Here is a 15202-nt window from a genome sequence, read left to right as displayed (position 1 = left end):
GGAATGACTATAAAGATAACTTTGTTCTTAATTATATACTCTGGCAAGTTAAATCATCCGGTGAGCTGTGGATGGAGTTTTCCAGGCTCTCTGCTAACATCATGCTGTGTAGCCCTGGACCTGTTAGCTGTGCCATTATGAACAGGTCTGTTTGTGAGGTTGAAGCTCCCTCACTATCTTTTTCTTTGAGCCAGAATTGGCAGTAGAAAAATCATTATCCCTAGGTGTTTAAAACTATGTCTATTCAGATGGTACTTCATTTCAGATACAAGAGGACAGACAAATCCCTAACACAAAATGTGATCTGGGCTTTGCTTTTCTTCTAATTCGTCTGGATTGTCAGAAATATTTTAATGATGCAACGGAAAGCCATTCTTTTCCTACTAATCAACTTTTTTCTCAAATACTATTTTATAAATTATGTAATGAAAGCATCATTTTATTTTTTTAAAAAACAAGGTTGATATGTTTAGGAAAAAACAATCTAGCATCCATGTGTGTTTCCAGTTTTCAGAGAATCTTGGTATTTGCATTGGGGGAAGGAGGGTTAGAGTAGCATGGAAGAAGAGCTCATTAATCTGAACCACCACTTTGTCCCTTTCTTCTTATAAGTTATCAGAGAGGTAGGATTGATGGTTGAATCATGCAAAGCTTTACCAAGAAGAAAGTGGTGAATACCCCTGATATTTTAGTTGGTTGTTGTCCCCGTTGGCTCTTTGTGGTTCATTGGTGTCCCTCTGACTGTGACAGAGGAAGGGGAAGGGGAGTTCATTGTCATGGAGCTCGCCCAGTGAAGATGCCTAGGATGATGCCGGCTCCTAATCCATGTTCTTCCCTTGAGCTCATGGTGAGTCCTCAGGGAATAGCCTCACCTCACCGACCCTCAGCCACACACCCAAGAATGGTTTCCAGGGCCCCTTTCAGCCCTCAAACTTTCTCTGTTCATTATTGAACAAGTATTTGTTGAAAGCTTCCTCTGAGCCAGTTTTCCAGCAGTGAGTAAACGGACAAAGATCCCTGCCAGATAGTAAACAACAGATATCATACACAAGTAAATGTATATAGTTCGTTCATAGGAGATGAGTGCTACAGAAAAGACAAAGTTACACAGAGAAAGGGAGAGTGAGAGTGCTGGCAGTTGGAGGAGAAGTTGAAATTGAAGTGGAATAGTCGGAAGGAGCCTCACTGAGAAAGCGACTTTTGAGCAGAGAGAGCTGAAGCAGGAGAGTGAGTGAGCCAGGAAGGGCACTCCCAAAAGAGGAAATGGCCAGTGCGGTAGACTTGAGGCAGAGCATGCTCTGGAGCCCAGGAGTAGCAGGAGGCTCGCATGTTGCTGCAGAGAGAGCAACTTGATGGATGAGGCCAAATGAGAAGGGGCCAGAACCCCTGGAACCCTGTGTGCCTTTCTGAGGACTAACCTCTACTCTGAGAGACAGGGAATTTGGATGACTTAAAGCCTGGGAGTGGTATGAGGTGCAAAGTTTAAAAAGGGTGCCTCTGGCTGCTGTATTGAGAAAACTGAAGAAGCAGGATCAACTAAGAGACTGATACAGGCATCCAGGCAAGAGATGTTGATAGCTTGGACCAGGGTGGTTGCGATCCACACCGTGACCAGCGCTGGCTAAGAGAGCTCCCTCAATGATGGAAATGCTCTATGTCCATGCACATGGCTGCTAAGCACCTGAAGCGCAGCCAAATGCAAGTAAGAGACTGAATTTTTAAATTTAATTTGTGCTCCAGTTTTCCTAAGAGTTCTCATTTGGGCCATTCTTTCTTTTCTCTTTTATTTGAAATTTTAATTAATGTAAATATAGTCACATGTGGCTTGCACAACACAGGGAGTGAGAATGGTCGGATTCCAAATCTAATTAAAAATACCACCCAATGGCCGGGTGTGGCTCGTGCCTGTAATCCCAGCACTTTGGGAGGCCGAGGCGGGCGGATCACGAGGTCAGGAGTTTGAGACCAACTTGGCTGACACGGTGAAACCCCGTCTCTACTAAATATGCAAAAAATTAGCTGGGTATGGTGGTGGGCGCCTGTAGTCCCAGCTACTTGGGAGGCTGAGGCAGGAGAATGGCATGAACCTGGGAGGCTGAGGTTGCAGTGAGCCGAGATCACGCCACTATACTCCAGCCTGGGCAGCAGAGCGAGACTCCGTCTCAAAAAAAAAAAAAAAAAAAACCACCTGACTCAGACCAGGCATGATGGCTCATGCCTGTAATTCCAGCTCTTCGGGATGGTAAGGCAAGAGAATAACTTGAGGCCAGGAATTGAAGACCAGCCTGGGCAACATAGTGAGCACCTGTCTTTACAAAATTTAAAAAAAAATAATAAGAGACAGGTGTGGTAGCTGTGGTGGCACATACCTGTGGTTCCAGCTACTCGGGAGAGTAAGGTGGGAGGATTGCTCGAGCTCTGGAAATTGAGGCTACAATGAGCCACGGTTGCACCAGTGCACTCCAGCCTGGGTGACACAGCAAGACCCCACCTCAAAACAAAAACAACAACAACAACAACAACAACAACAACAAAAATACAATTCACTGGTATACTGGAAAAAAAGTAGGATCAAGGATGACTCCAAGCTTTGGCTCTTAGAAAGACTGAATTTGCCCTTGCCTTCTGCCAAGTGAAATGGGAGTTCTGTGTGGACATGCTAGATTTGGGGGCGCATTAAGCCTGCAAGTAGAAGTGGTGAGTAGGTGGGAGGCTAGGAGAGTCTGGGGCTCATGTAAATTTGAGTGTCATCAGCACGTCAGTCGCATTTAAAGCTGTGTATCCAAATGCAATGAGGAAGGGAGGGAGTGTAGCCCAAGAGAAGACCAAGTCCTCCCACCTTATCTCAGTCATGGAGAAGAGGAAGACCCAGTGAAGGAGGAGGAGGGCGGGGGAGTGTGGCATCTTAGAAGCCAAGTGAGGAAGGTATGTCAAGGAGGAAACTCATGATTCTGTCTGTTGCTTGTTACCAAAAAGAGGCAAGCAATCTTCAGTTCTGTCCTGCCCCTTCCTCCACCAGTGGGGTCCCAGTGTAGACAGAAGTAGGAACGGAGGGGAAGGATGGTCTAAGTGTCCTGAAAAAGGAGACAAGATTTAAGACAAATTCGCTGACTCCAAATGAGAGAATACCTGGATACGAGTGCACTTACCTCAGGGCCCGTGTTTCAGCATCATAGCCCTGTCTACATGAATTGTGACAAGGCAATCAAGAATCCGCATTAGGTTGTGGCTTTGGATGACCTAATGATGAACAGTAAACTTACTGCTTGAAGTTTTATCCTTCTGCGAAATGAAGTGAGTCCCAGCCTGAACATTTTTCTCTGTCAACTCACTTTGCTCATCCTATTTCCTCTAACCAGAGCAAACCCCTCTTTGAAAAGGAACATCTTTATTTTATTCTATTGCTTTAGCTTCTTGGGAGAAGGTGGTGAGGTCCTAGAAGCAGCACAAACAGCAAGACAGTCTTTCCCTCCACCAAGGTGCCTGCGACCTGCCTTTAAAAGAGGATGTGTTGCCAGAGATCGGTCCTCGCACACCCTGACAGCCACAGGTCAGCCCCAGCTGTGGCAGTGCTGCCAGGAAGGGAAAATGTTCTGTGCAGACAGCTGGCATGGCTGTGGGTGTGTGCTGGCTTCCAATAATCCTAGGAAGGGGCATTAAAGGATGGAGGCAGCACCATTAACTTCCTAAATGTTGGCAAAGTTTGTATAAAAAGAAAATAGAAACAGGAGAAAAACAATAACAGGAGGACGTGCCTTGAGTGTCTGGTGGAGATTTTATTCCCCCTAAGTCAGTGTTTCCTTGCGTTCATCACACATGCCTGTGAAAGGGAGATTGGCTGTCATACCCCTGGAGTCCCTTTTGAAATAACAAGGTTCTTAATAGAGGTCCCCAACCCGCAGGATGGAATTCACCAGTAGATCGTGAAGCCTTACTGGATGTTTGCCAAGATAGCTGCCCTTTTCAAACACACCCTTTCTCCTTGGTTCCCTGAAATTTCTTTTCTTTTCTTTTCTTTTCTTTTTTTCCTTTTCTTTTCCAAGACGGAGTCTTGCTCTGTCACCCAGGCTGGAGTGCAGTGGCACAATCTCAGCTCACTGCAATCTCCGCCTCTCAGGTTGAAGTGATTCTCCTTCCTGCCTCAGCCTCCCTAGTAGCTGGGACTACAGGCACCTACCACCACGTCCAGCTAATTTTTGTATTTTTAGTAGAGACGGGGTTTCACCATATTGGCCAGACTGGTCTTGAACTCCTGACCTCGTGATCTGCCCGCCTCAGCCTCCCAAAGTACTGGGAATACAGGCGTGAGCCACTGTGCCCAGCCTTTTTTTTTTTTTTTTTTGGAGATGGAGTCTCACTGTGTCACCCAGGCTGGATGGAGTGCAGTGGTATGATCTTGGCTCACTGCAACTCTTCCACCTCCTGGGTTCAAGCAATTCTCCTGCTTCAGCCTCCTTAGTAGCTGAGATTACAGGCACCTCCCACCACACCCAGCTAATTTTTGTATTTTTTTGGTAGAAATGGAGTTTCCTTATGTTGGCCAGGCTGATCTCAAACTCCTGACCTTGGGTGATCCTCCTGCCTCGGCCTCCCAAAGTGCTGGAATTACAGGCGTGAGCCACTGTGCTTGGCCAGTTCCCTGGAATTTCCCTCAGGCAGGAGAGGACATTTGATAGTGGCAGTCGGTCCTCCACAGCTTCCAGGAAGTTTACAGAGGCTGCTGCCTGTCCCTTGTGCCCTCCCACTGCCCACTCCCATTGGCCCCAGCTCCTTCCCTAGCTGCTCACCCTGCTGGCTGGTCACAGCATGACTTGGAACCCACCCTTCAAAACAGGGTGGGCTGTGGCCCCATATTCCCTGGTTTTGGGGGCCCACTTGCTTTGTTTGCATCACACTGAATGTGGCCAAAGAAGTCTACTTTCTAAAATCCTGCCTCTAGGCTCATAACACACTGAATAAATACACAACTTTTCTTTCAAGGTTGGTTTCTTTGGCTTCATTCTGAAAAATGTTTAGAAAGTCTAGTTGGTAGCAGTCAGTGAGGGGAGCAGGATTTAGGAGCTGGATAGGTGGCCCAGCGGGTGAAGTAGCAGACAGAAGTAATGCTGTGGCTTTGTTCACAGAGCTACCCACTCTAATTTGCCAAGTTGGGCATGACAGACATTCCTGCCCTTTTCCAGCAGGCAAGGCCTCAGAGAAGGCATGTGCAGGAGACAACAGTGTAAAGGTGAAGGAGGGAGCAAGCCAGTTGTAGGAAGGGGGAAGACCCAGTGTGGCCCCAATCTCCGGATGAAGGGAGAAAGGGGGTCTCACCTGGATCCACTGGACCTGGCTGGTAAAAAGTAAAATAACAATCCCTAGTGAAGCCGGCTCTCCCAAGCTTCTGTTTCATCTACCTGGCTGTATGTCACCAATCACCAGACCTGCCAGATACCCCAAGAGGAAACATCCAAATGGAAACCTCTCTTTTTTCCTCGAGAAATCTACTCTGCCACCCAGGTTCTCTGTCTTCACTGAATGTCTCGCCATCCTGGTAGGAGTACAAACTATGAAGCAAGGAGTCGCCGTGGACTCTTCCCCTCTCACCGGCCATGCTCTGGGCATCCCAAGGCATGCTGCCTCCCCTCTTAGAGGCTTTTCAGGTCTGCCTCTGTCCCACTCACCCCAGCACTGCCTTGACCCTGGCCCCCCTCTGACTCATGCAGCCTGCTGCCTCCGTTTGTCCCTAGACCCTGTCAATTTGCTCCCAGTCTCATGCCCCTTAAATGCATCATCCTCACTGCCACCAAAGTGCCCTCCCTGAAATGCAAAAGCCTGTCATGCTGTTCCTTTGCTGGGAACTTTTCGAGGGTTGTCCATCACCCGCACAGTCCACTCTCCCAGGTACATACATCTCTCCAAAATCACCAAGTGGTACGCATTAAATATGTACAGCTTTTTGTCTGTCAATTACACCCCAGTAGAGTGGTTTTGAAAACAACAACTTCAAGAGCGAGGAGAGGTCCCAGTTGTCCTTTTGCCCTGGAGCTATGCTGGGAGGATCTGAGAGCAGAACCCAGGAACCTCAGGCTTGCTGGCCTCTTAGCAGGAGCGGTAAGGCAATACAGAGTTAAATCCCCGCATTAGCATGGAAATGCACTCATCTCAGAGGCCCACTTGGTTGCGTCTCTTGCCTCTGCCACGTTTCTATGGAATCTATCCTGTGCTTATTCTTCACTGAACTGATTTGTACTCTTAATACTGCACAGCCAAATCATTCCAGTTTCAGCCTATTGGATCCAATGTAACTACTCCTACTACGGTCTACTGTTAAGGGCCAGACGTTTTTCCTCCTAAGTTTCTCTTATGTGTTCCTCATAAAAACTTTCTAAATAGACATTTTGTCTTGATTTTACAGATGAGGAAACTGAGCACCACCCAGCTAACAGTAACTTGCTTAAGGTTCAAAGTTCAATGTACTTAATAGAATCTAAGATGATTTGGATTCATGTGCCCTTTCAGGAAAAGGACCAAGTGCTTCCTCAGCAGTCAGACCTAGCATAAAATCTGATACTCACTAAAAATCTGCCTATCGAATAAATGAATGTCTGACTCAGAAGCCATGTTTATTAATGCTGATTTTAAGATATATCTGGAATAAGGGTCTGAGTTATTTCTGTTAAAATAATACTTCTTACACAAAATAAAGTTTAACATATTTTAAATGACGCATTTTAAATTTTGTTTTACTTAAATTTTTTTTAATCCAATCACCTCCTCTTACAAGGCTCACAAAGCCCACATTGGTCTTGCTTCTCCAGCCTCACTTTTTTTCATTTCCTGGCTTATATTTTATGCGTTGTTAAGATGCCTGTCGTGTCCTGAACACACAATGCTGTTGGAGGCTTCCATGCTTTTGCTTATATGATCTGGCCTCCCTGGAATGGCTTTTGTACTAACACCCTTTCACTTAACCCCTGCTTCATCTTTAAGGTTCAGTTCAGACTTCACCTCCAATGGGAAGCCTTCCAGGATGCCCCTCATCAGCCACACCCAAAGCCCAGTTACTACTCCTTATCTGTTCCCCTGTAAGACCCTGTATCTCTTTCATTTCCACTTAATATTACACCTGTTTCTTTGTACATTCAACTCCCTCATTAGTGTCAAGATTAATGGCCATTCATGCTCTGAACTTAGCAGGGGACATGGCATATCCTAGGTATTTAATAAATGTGTGTCAAATAAAAATCAACCAACTCACTGCGCTGATGATGGTCTTGGGTAGCCCTTATGTCTACATTTATTATCTATTTGAGCCTTTCCTTGTCCAGAGAAAGACCGACCCAGCATGGCTACCTGCAGGGAGAAATACAATAAGGCCCTTTCTTCTTCTTTGAGGACAGTGCTAGAGAAAAATGATGAATCTATTTGTCCAATTTTTTCTCAAGGATATAGACTTTTAGTTTACTCTTCAATGAGGAAACTTCGTGGAGGCTGTTGCAGGCATATCAGAATCCTTTTGTTTTGTTTTGTTTTGTTTTGCTTTGTCTAAATAGTCCCACACCTCCTGGCTTGATTCTCATCATCTCTGACCCAAATTGGGAATATATATTGTCACCAGAGAACCACTCTTATTGATGAGTGTGCGTCACACCCCTGTTATGAAAGAGAGAAGGTTGAAAACCTTTGCTCTTCCAATATCTGTTCTTTGAGGATCTTCAAGTAGAACTGACTAGTAGATGGGTAGCACATCCTAGTGCTAGAGGATAGAAGATTGGGAAAGAGTGAAAGCAAGAAAGAGACTTGACTTCTACACTAGTTTATTTGGTTTGTTCAGCTTCTACTGGATCCAGGCCACTGCTATACACTAAGGAGTAGGGAAGGTTCACGGCACAGCCCTGCTCTAGGTGCTTGTAATCAGACATACAGACTGAAACAGCTTCTGAGAGAGAAGATAATCCAGTACCCAAAACCATTGTTTTCTAGTCCCTAGCACCATATTGTTAGCCATTCAGAGTAAGGAACCAGAATTCCTAGTTCTTTTTGGTTTTATAAAATTACATCTCCAAATAAAACCCCACTAGGGTCTGTAGATCACCACAACAAGGCACTCACTTTCCATCATGCCTTCTCCAGCCACATACCCTCAAAATGCAATGGTCAGGTAAAATATGCAAAACTTTGGCACTGGGGTCCCCCAGCCACTTGATGATATTCAGCTAATCAAGCCCCGATTTCCCAAACAAGAAGTGCATTTTCTTCACTTGAAGGTGATTACATTCAACAAATTCCAAAGAGCCAGGGAAGTTGAGTTAAAAACAATTGGTTTTGCAGTAATTAGAAAAACACAAGGAAATGATGACTATGGAACAATATTAAAAGGGACGCTGAGGGATAACAGCTCTAGTTCCTGGTTAATTCCTCAGCTTGGATATTTAGAGATTCACAACTAATTATGCAGAGACGATGAATTTTAAAAACGCTGCCATCCTGCGTTCTCAAGGCCAAGGACTTTGGCTATTAATAGAGCAATCAGATCTTGCTATATTATAGAAAATTCACACAAAGTTGCATCTATTTTAAAGCATTCATCTGGCACATTACTTAAAGATGACAAATCTCTGTAATATGCAAAATCAGCATTGGGTTCAATGAAATCCAAACTCGTTATAATCACTCTGAGTTCCCCCAGAGAAATCAATTGTTTAAAATGGACACTATAGGTAAGAGTTACCTTTAGTCCTTCCTGGAACTTCTCTTTTTAGATCATTTTAAAGGTTTACTTTATTGTTGACAAGGCCATCCCAGCTCGAAGTGAGTGGACACGTGCAATGGGACACAAGGGATTTGTCTCCCAGCATTACACTTTCCTGAATGACAAATGAAAAGTTCTGACCGTGACAAGCAGGCTGCTCTGAGACCCTTGCCAGAACCAGAAGTCTCAGATTTTTCTTAGTCACCATTTATCCAACATCAGAAAATCCACAGCCCTTTTAGCTAGGCACATTGGATTTGCACTGAGTTTTGGGGGTTTTAGTGAGGAGAAGTGTCATGAACAATAACAAAACAAACAAAAAACCCAACCAGCTTCTAAAAATCACATGGTCAAAAGCTAACTATCAGAAAGAACCCACTGTGCCCTCAGACAGGCTTGAAAAGGGAGGCTGTGATGTGACCTGCATTTAATTATTTAAGTTGCATATTGTGAGGCCCTTAAGAAAGCAAATGTCATGATGGACAGAATGAGTTTACCCTCCTGTCGAAAGAGCAGTGTGCCGTAGCGAGACCGTCGCTCAATTAAATTGGACCGCAGGCTACAGCAGAGATGGAAACCAAGCCTGGGGACCCTAATGAGACATTTGAGGGAGGAGATGCCCCCCAGAGTTTGTCACCCTTTGATGGACATTCCCTCCCATTACCACCGAACCCCCAGTGTTACCCCCCTCAAGTTCAAATGTGTTGTGTTGCAGCCCGACACATTTAAAAAAGAGCTTGCACAGTGGAATTTCACAGCAAAAGACAAATCCTTGGTTGAAGTGGAATAGGTGAGGGGAGCAAAGGATACTTAATGCTGTGCAAATTAGCAGGCTTTGACCGCCAGGGCTGAAAGAAAGCTAGACAACGGAACTAGGCAATGGTGCTAAATAAATAAACACCAAATCAGATGCTGCTTCACTTGTGAAAATTTGTGTGTCTTCTCCACTTCATGTTGGGGTTGCAGAATTCAATCTAACTCGGTAGGGTACGGGAGAAGAGTGGTTTCCAAGACCACTGACATTTCTGAAGCCCCATGAGCATGTTTGAGGATGCCTTTTTTGGAGAGGTTTACTCATAATCTGAGTACTACATCAGGCATTCACAGTGGATCGTCTCACCAGTGCAATTGTGCCTCTCCCTCCCCCAGGTGACATTCAGCAAATGTCTGAAGACATTTTGAATTGTCACAACTCAGAGAGGGTAGGGGATACTAATCTGCTGTGCAGAGTCCAGGGATGAGGCTAAACACCTTACAATGCACAGGACAACCCCCAACCACAGGGAGATAACAGGTACAAAATGTCAGTAGTGACAAGAAGAAGCCAAGAAAAGATTAACCTTTGCGTATTAGAAATGTTCATTGGGAGGGAGAGGCTGTCAAACATATGTGCCAAAATATGACAGCAGGCAGACACCCCCGCCTGCCCAGCAGGTGCACAGGCCCCGGTCCAGCCACCTAATTTGGTGGTTAAAAGCACTTCCTCCCAAGGGCTTTGCAAGGGAAGTCCATGCTCCTGTCTGAGACTTTCAGCCTTGGCTGTTTATCCCTCCACGGTGCCTTTGTCAGACTGTGTTAGGGAGACGCTGACTGTCTGAAGTGGTAACACAGAGCACAGATTATTCGAGGCTGCTACATATTAAGTCTCTTATTAGTATTTCAGCTCTGTCTCTCTTAGAGAACATGTGCCCTGAGGAGGCAGAAATCCTTTACAGACTTGAAAGTTACCTGAGGACAGTTAATCCTCATGTTGCTCTAGTGAAGTAGGTAAATTGCAATTAGATGAAAAATGGAGAAAAAAATGTAGTCAACAGGTGTTTGGGTTTCCTTGGAGACCTTAGAGTTTTCTATTTGGCTTAAAAGCACATAGAGACATTTAGAAAGAGTCCCTTGCCAGAACTCTTCCAACTGTGTGGTTAAACCAGACACGGAAGATTAACAATCATCTGTGGAATGAAAATACTGGGGTCAGTAGAAGGAACTCTCTTGAAGAAGTGGGGTCGGGGCGGGGGAAGAAAGGGCTCAGTATTCAGGAAAAATCTTTGTAGAAGCAATTATTACCATATGCAAGAGGAAAAAGCAAGGTGCAGTCCTTTCAGGTATCAGGGGAAGGAGAACAGATGTATTCTAATTGCTTGTTCTCTGACTTTTAAGGATCAAGAGACAGACCATTTCAAACCTTCTTGCATCCCAACTGCTCCTCCTTAACTAACCAGAAACCTAGAGATATACGCTTAATATACAACCAAGGAGATGAGCTTGGGAAAAACCAGGACAAATGTCAAGTATTACTCAGCGAATTACACAGTGGGCTCCTCTGTGCACCTCCAAGAACCTAGAAACCCAAAGCCATGAGCCCTTTGGCTGGATATGTTAGAAATGCCCGTAACTGGGAGCTAACATACCTGGGTTTCAGCGCTGCCTGTGTCATTAACTGATTTATTTATTTATTTATTTATTTATTTTTTTTTTTTTTTTTTTTTTTTTGAGACAGAGTCTCACTCTATCTCCTAGTCTGGAGTGTAATGGCATAATCTTGGCTTACTGCAACCTCTGCCTCCCGGGTTCAAGCGATTCTCCTGCCTCAGTCTCCCAGCTGGGATTAGAGGCATGCACCACCATGCCCAGCTAATTTTGTATTTTTAGTAGAGATAGGGTTTCTCCATGTTGGTCAGGCTGGTCTCAAACTCCCCACCTCAGGTGATCTGCCTGCCTCGACTTCCCAAAGTGCTGGGATTACAGGCGTGAGCCACTGTGCCCAGCCATTAACTGACTTTTTGATGCTAGATGAATCATGTCAGCCTTTCTGAGCATTAGTTGCATCAACCACAGAATACCCACCTTGCCTCCTTCTCATGGGTATTTCAGATATGACATTTGGTGTGGCAAAGCTTCCAATCCGAAGAATTCTAATAAATGTGAGCATTATATATTATATGGACTGATACAAAGAACAATTTCTGGAATTGAAGGTTGAGGATGTTAGAGGCAGGGAGGGAGGGGAACCCAGGGACCTTAAAAACTATTGACTAAAATAATGTGAAGCTAAAGCCCCAGAAAGGTAAACTTCCCTCATAAATTAGCCACGGATATACAGTTTCATTAAGGAAAATATCGTATTATCTTCAACTGTGGTGAAAATTCAGTCTAAGGGAGAAAGAACTGATTAAGCCTTCCCAAAACAAGCCTAGCAGCATTCTCCTTTCTTATTATTTGCTTTCACAATAAGCAGCAATATCCCAAGCTATCACTCAGCATCATTGTTTTCAGATTCAATTACATGGAAACCAAAAATATGGTGAGGCTGGATCAGGTGGGGGGAAGTTTCAGTTTTAATTAGAACAGGATTTTATTATAAATGAATAAATCAACACACTTTTTAAGGAATTTAATTAGAAAAGGAGATAGCATCCCTTCCATTGGCCAAGCTGGCTCTCGATCCTGTGCAGGCAGAGAGAAGGTTAGTGGTGGGTTTCCAACTTTCCCCAGTCAGCTTGCTTCTGTATTTATGAACCCCCTAGAAGCATCATACAGAATATTTCTTCTTCTGCTCTCAACTTTTTGACCTTAAAATAGAGCTATTTTATTTTTGTTTGGCCCTTTCTGTCTTATGATGTCATATGTCACTTCGTCCCTTTTTATTCTGTCATGTTTCTTTCCCAGATATCTCCAGGTGTCTTCCTGAGTTTTATTAGGATTCTTCAGAAGGCAAGGCTACAGGATCAATATTTTTGGGGGAAGACCTGGAAGCTATGCCAACAGCATTCATTGCACCATGAAATCTTTGAGATGAGTGGAAGGACCCAAATACCCATGTTGGAGTAGGCATGTGTGTTCTTGGACCATAACTTACTTGGTGATCTTGAGCAAATGTCTTCCTTCCCTTCTTTGGGAAGAGTTATCTTCCAGGTACTGCCAGGCTGGATGTTTAGTCACTCTGTGAACAAATGCTGTAGTGTCTAGGAAGTGAGGCTTCATGCTTTAGTTTTCAGCAATCTCTGCTATGTGGAGAGGTTCTCAGAGTTTTTCGCAGATATCGTTGTCAAAATTTGACTTCGTCATTTTGAACATAGAATTCTGTCCTCTGTGTCCCTCGCCTCATATAGGCAACCATTTTTATTGATTTTGTTGTTGTTGTTCATCTTTCCAGTCTTTCATTGAACAAAGCAAAGAAATGCAAATCTCTTATACAAAAGGGAGCACACTGTGTACACTACCCTGCATCGTGTTTTGTTTTGCTTTCTCCCACTTAAAATACCCTGGAGATCATTCTATGTCAGTGCACCATCTCCCTTGTTCTTCGTTGCAGCTACATTGTGTGGCTGTACCTTCATTCACTTAACTTGTCTTCTGTGGATCTCTATGGAATCGATTCCCAGCAGTTAGTTGTATTGTTGATCTGGATCTGGGTGTGTGCCCCTCCTCTGTGATCCCATAACATCTTGGTTTCACCCCCACCATCAAATTGCTGTTGTTCTCTGCTGCTTGTCCCTTAACACCAGAGATCACGGTGTTTCATACTCAATCCTTGGCACATGGCAAGTGCTTACTGAATCACTGAATCCCTACTGAAACGCTGGGTGAATGAATGGTCTGTGACCGCTGAGATTGAATCGCAACATAGTTCTTTATTTAGTTTTTTCTTTTTTTGAGACAGAATGTCACTCTATTGCCCAGGCTGGAGTGCAGTGGTGCGATCTCTGCTCACTGCAAGCTCCACCTCCCCGGGTTCATGCCGTTCTCCTGCCTCAGCCTCCCAAGTAGCTGGGACTACAGGTGTCCACCACCACGCCCAGCTAATTTTTTTGTATTTTTAGTAGAGACGGGGTCTCACTGTGTTAGCCAGGATGGCCTCAATCTCCTGACCTCGTGATCCACCCGCCTCAGCCTCCCAAAGTGCTGGGATTACAGGAGTGAGCCACCGCACCCAGCCTGAATCACAACATAGTTCTAAGCAAAAGGTATGAAGCAGCCAAACTATCTTCCTAGAGGGGGCTTGAGGTGAGTCTTAAAGAATCAGGTTTGGGTGGGCATAAAGGGGAAGAGAATTTCTCCAAGGGGCAAGCGAGCAAATCGGGGAATGAAGAGAGGGTCAGAAGACAATAGTGACATCCTGTGACTGCCAGTGTTTCCCCACAGCTGGTTAGCAGAACAGAGGTCATATAGTTCTGTGGCGGTAATTGATAATACGAATGTGGTACCAGCTGGCAGCAGGTGTGATCTGTGTGTGCCAGTGAGTTTGAGAGGTGAGTAGAGGACCAGCCCAGAACTCAGGTGATGAACAAGCCTAGATTTGTAAACCTGAGTTTGTCCTGCAGCCTTCGTTCAACAGCCACAACACCAAAATATTTGCCTCTTTATTTCTGCTTATTCTCCCCATTTCTAACAAGCTAGAGCCTTTATGTTGGAAAAGAGCTTAGAAGTTATCTTGTCTACCATCCCCCTAGTGGAATGTAAGCTCAATGGAGAAGGAATAAAAGAAGGGAGGCAGGGAGGGAGGGAAGGAGGGGTCCCCCTTATCCTATCCTTATTTGGCCTAATTGAGTTTTTCTATACCATTCTCTGTGGTGAGGGAGGGGAAAGGAGGGTCTGTCTGGGTTTCACAGTATTACACAGCTGGGGAAAATAGGATATTTATGGATTATGGATAAAGACTACACTCATATTCAGAAGAATAACATGAAATTCAAAATTCTCATTAATACATAACTCAGTATTTGCTGAGAAGGTAGATGAATGAATGAGGCAACCAGATGTACTAGAAAATGTTCACAAGGTTTTGGAGTCAAACTTGAATTAATATTATAATGTTGGATCACTGAGCCTTTCTGTGCCTCGGATTCTCACCCACCAAATGACAATAATACCTAATTGCAGGATTTTAATGAGACAGCATGTGCCACATGCCTTTTTGAAAGGTGCCCTTTTGATGCTGGCTATGTTATTATTATAAATGAATTTCCCCAGAAAGGCTCAGTGAGCTGTAGCTCTGGTGTGATGCCCTGACCAATGCCTGGAAGGTAATCAACCCAGACATTTTTCTTTTACCTTCAAGATGGTAACGGAAAGTTTTTGGAGAGAAAAGGAAAGCACATGGGATGGATAGGGGATCCATATTCTAGGATTTCCTGGGTTCACCCTCATGTTCACTATTGTAGAACACTACCATGTTTCTGGATGTTTAAACAACACGGGGACAGAGTGGTTTTGCTCATGCTTACATCACCAGTGCCTACAACAGTGCCCGGCATGCAGGACGTACCTAACAAACATTTGTTGAATGAGTGAAAGACATTGGTCCTGAAATAAATCATTCTCTTCATTCAAAACTTAGCTGGATTTTCAGAACAAAACATAAATGAACCAATGTTTCTGGTACCTTTCTCAAACGTTAAAAAAAAATGGATCTTTCTAAAAAAAAAAAAAATTGTCACTTTAGTGACATAAAATGTCTCTTTGGTTCTCCTG

At 44.4% G+C, this 15202-nt stretch overlaps 1 protein-coding gene across 4 annotated transcripts in view; it reads left to right on the top strand.

Moving 5' to 3' along the window:
- NCKAP5 (NCK associated protein 5) overlaps nucleotides 1-15202 on the top strand; it is a 983044-nt gene that overhangs the window by 927594 nt on the left and 40248 nt on the right. The window lies entirely within an intron of this gene.

This window comes from Macaca mulatta, chromosome 12 (assembly GCF_049350105.2).
Source record: "Macaca mulatta isolate MMU2019108-1 chromosome 12, T2T-MMU8v2.0, whole genome shotgun sequence".
NCBI lineage: Eukaryota > Metazoa > Chordata > Mammalia > Primates > Cercopithecidae > Macaca > Macaca mulatta.
The sequence above is the reverse complement of the archived record's forward strand: the minus strand, read 5'-3'. Positions and strand labels throughout refer to the sequence as shown.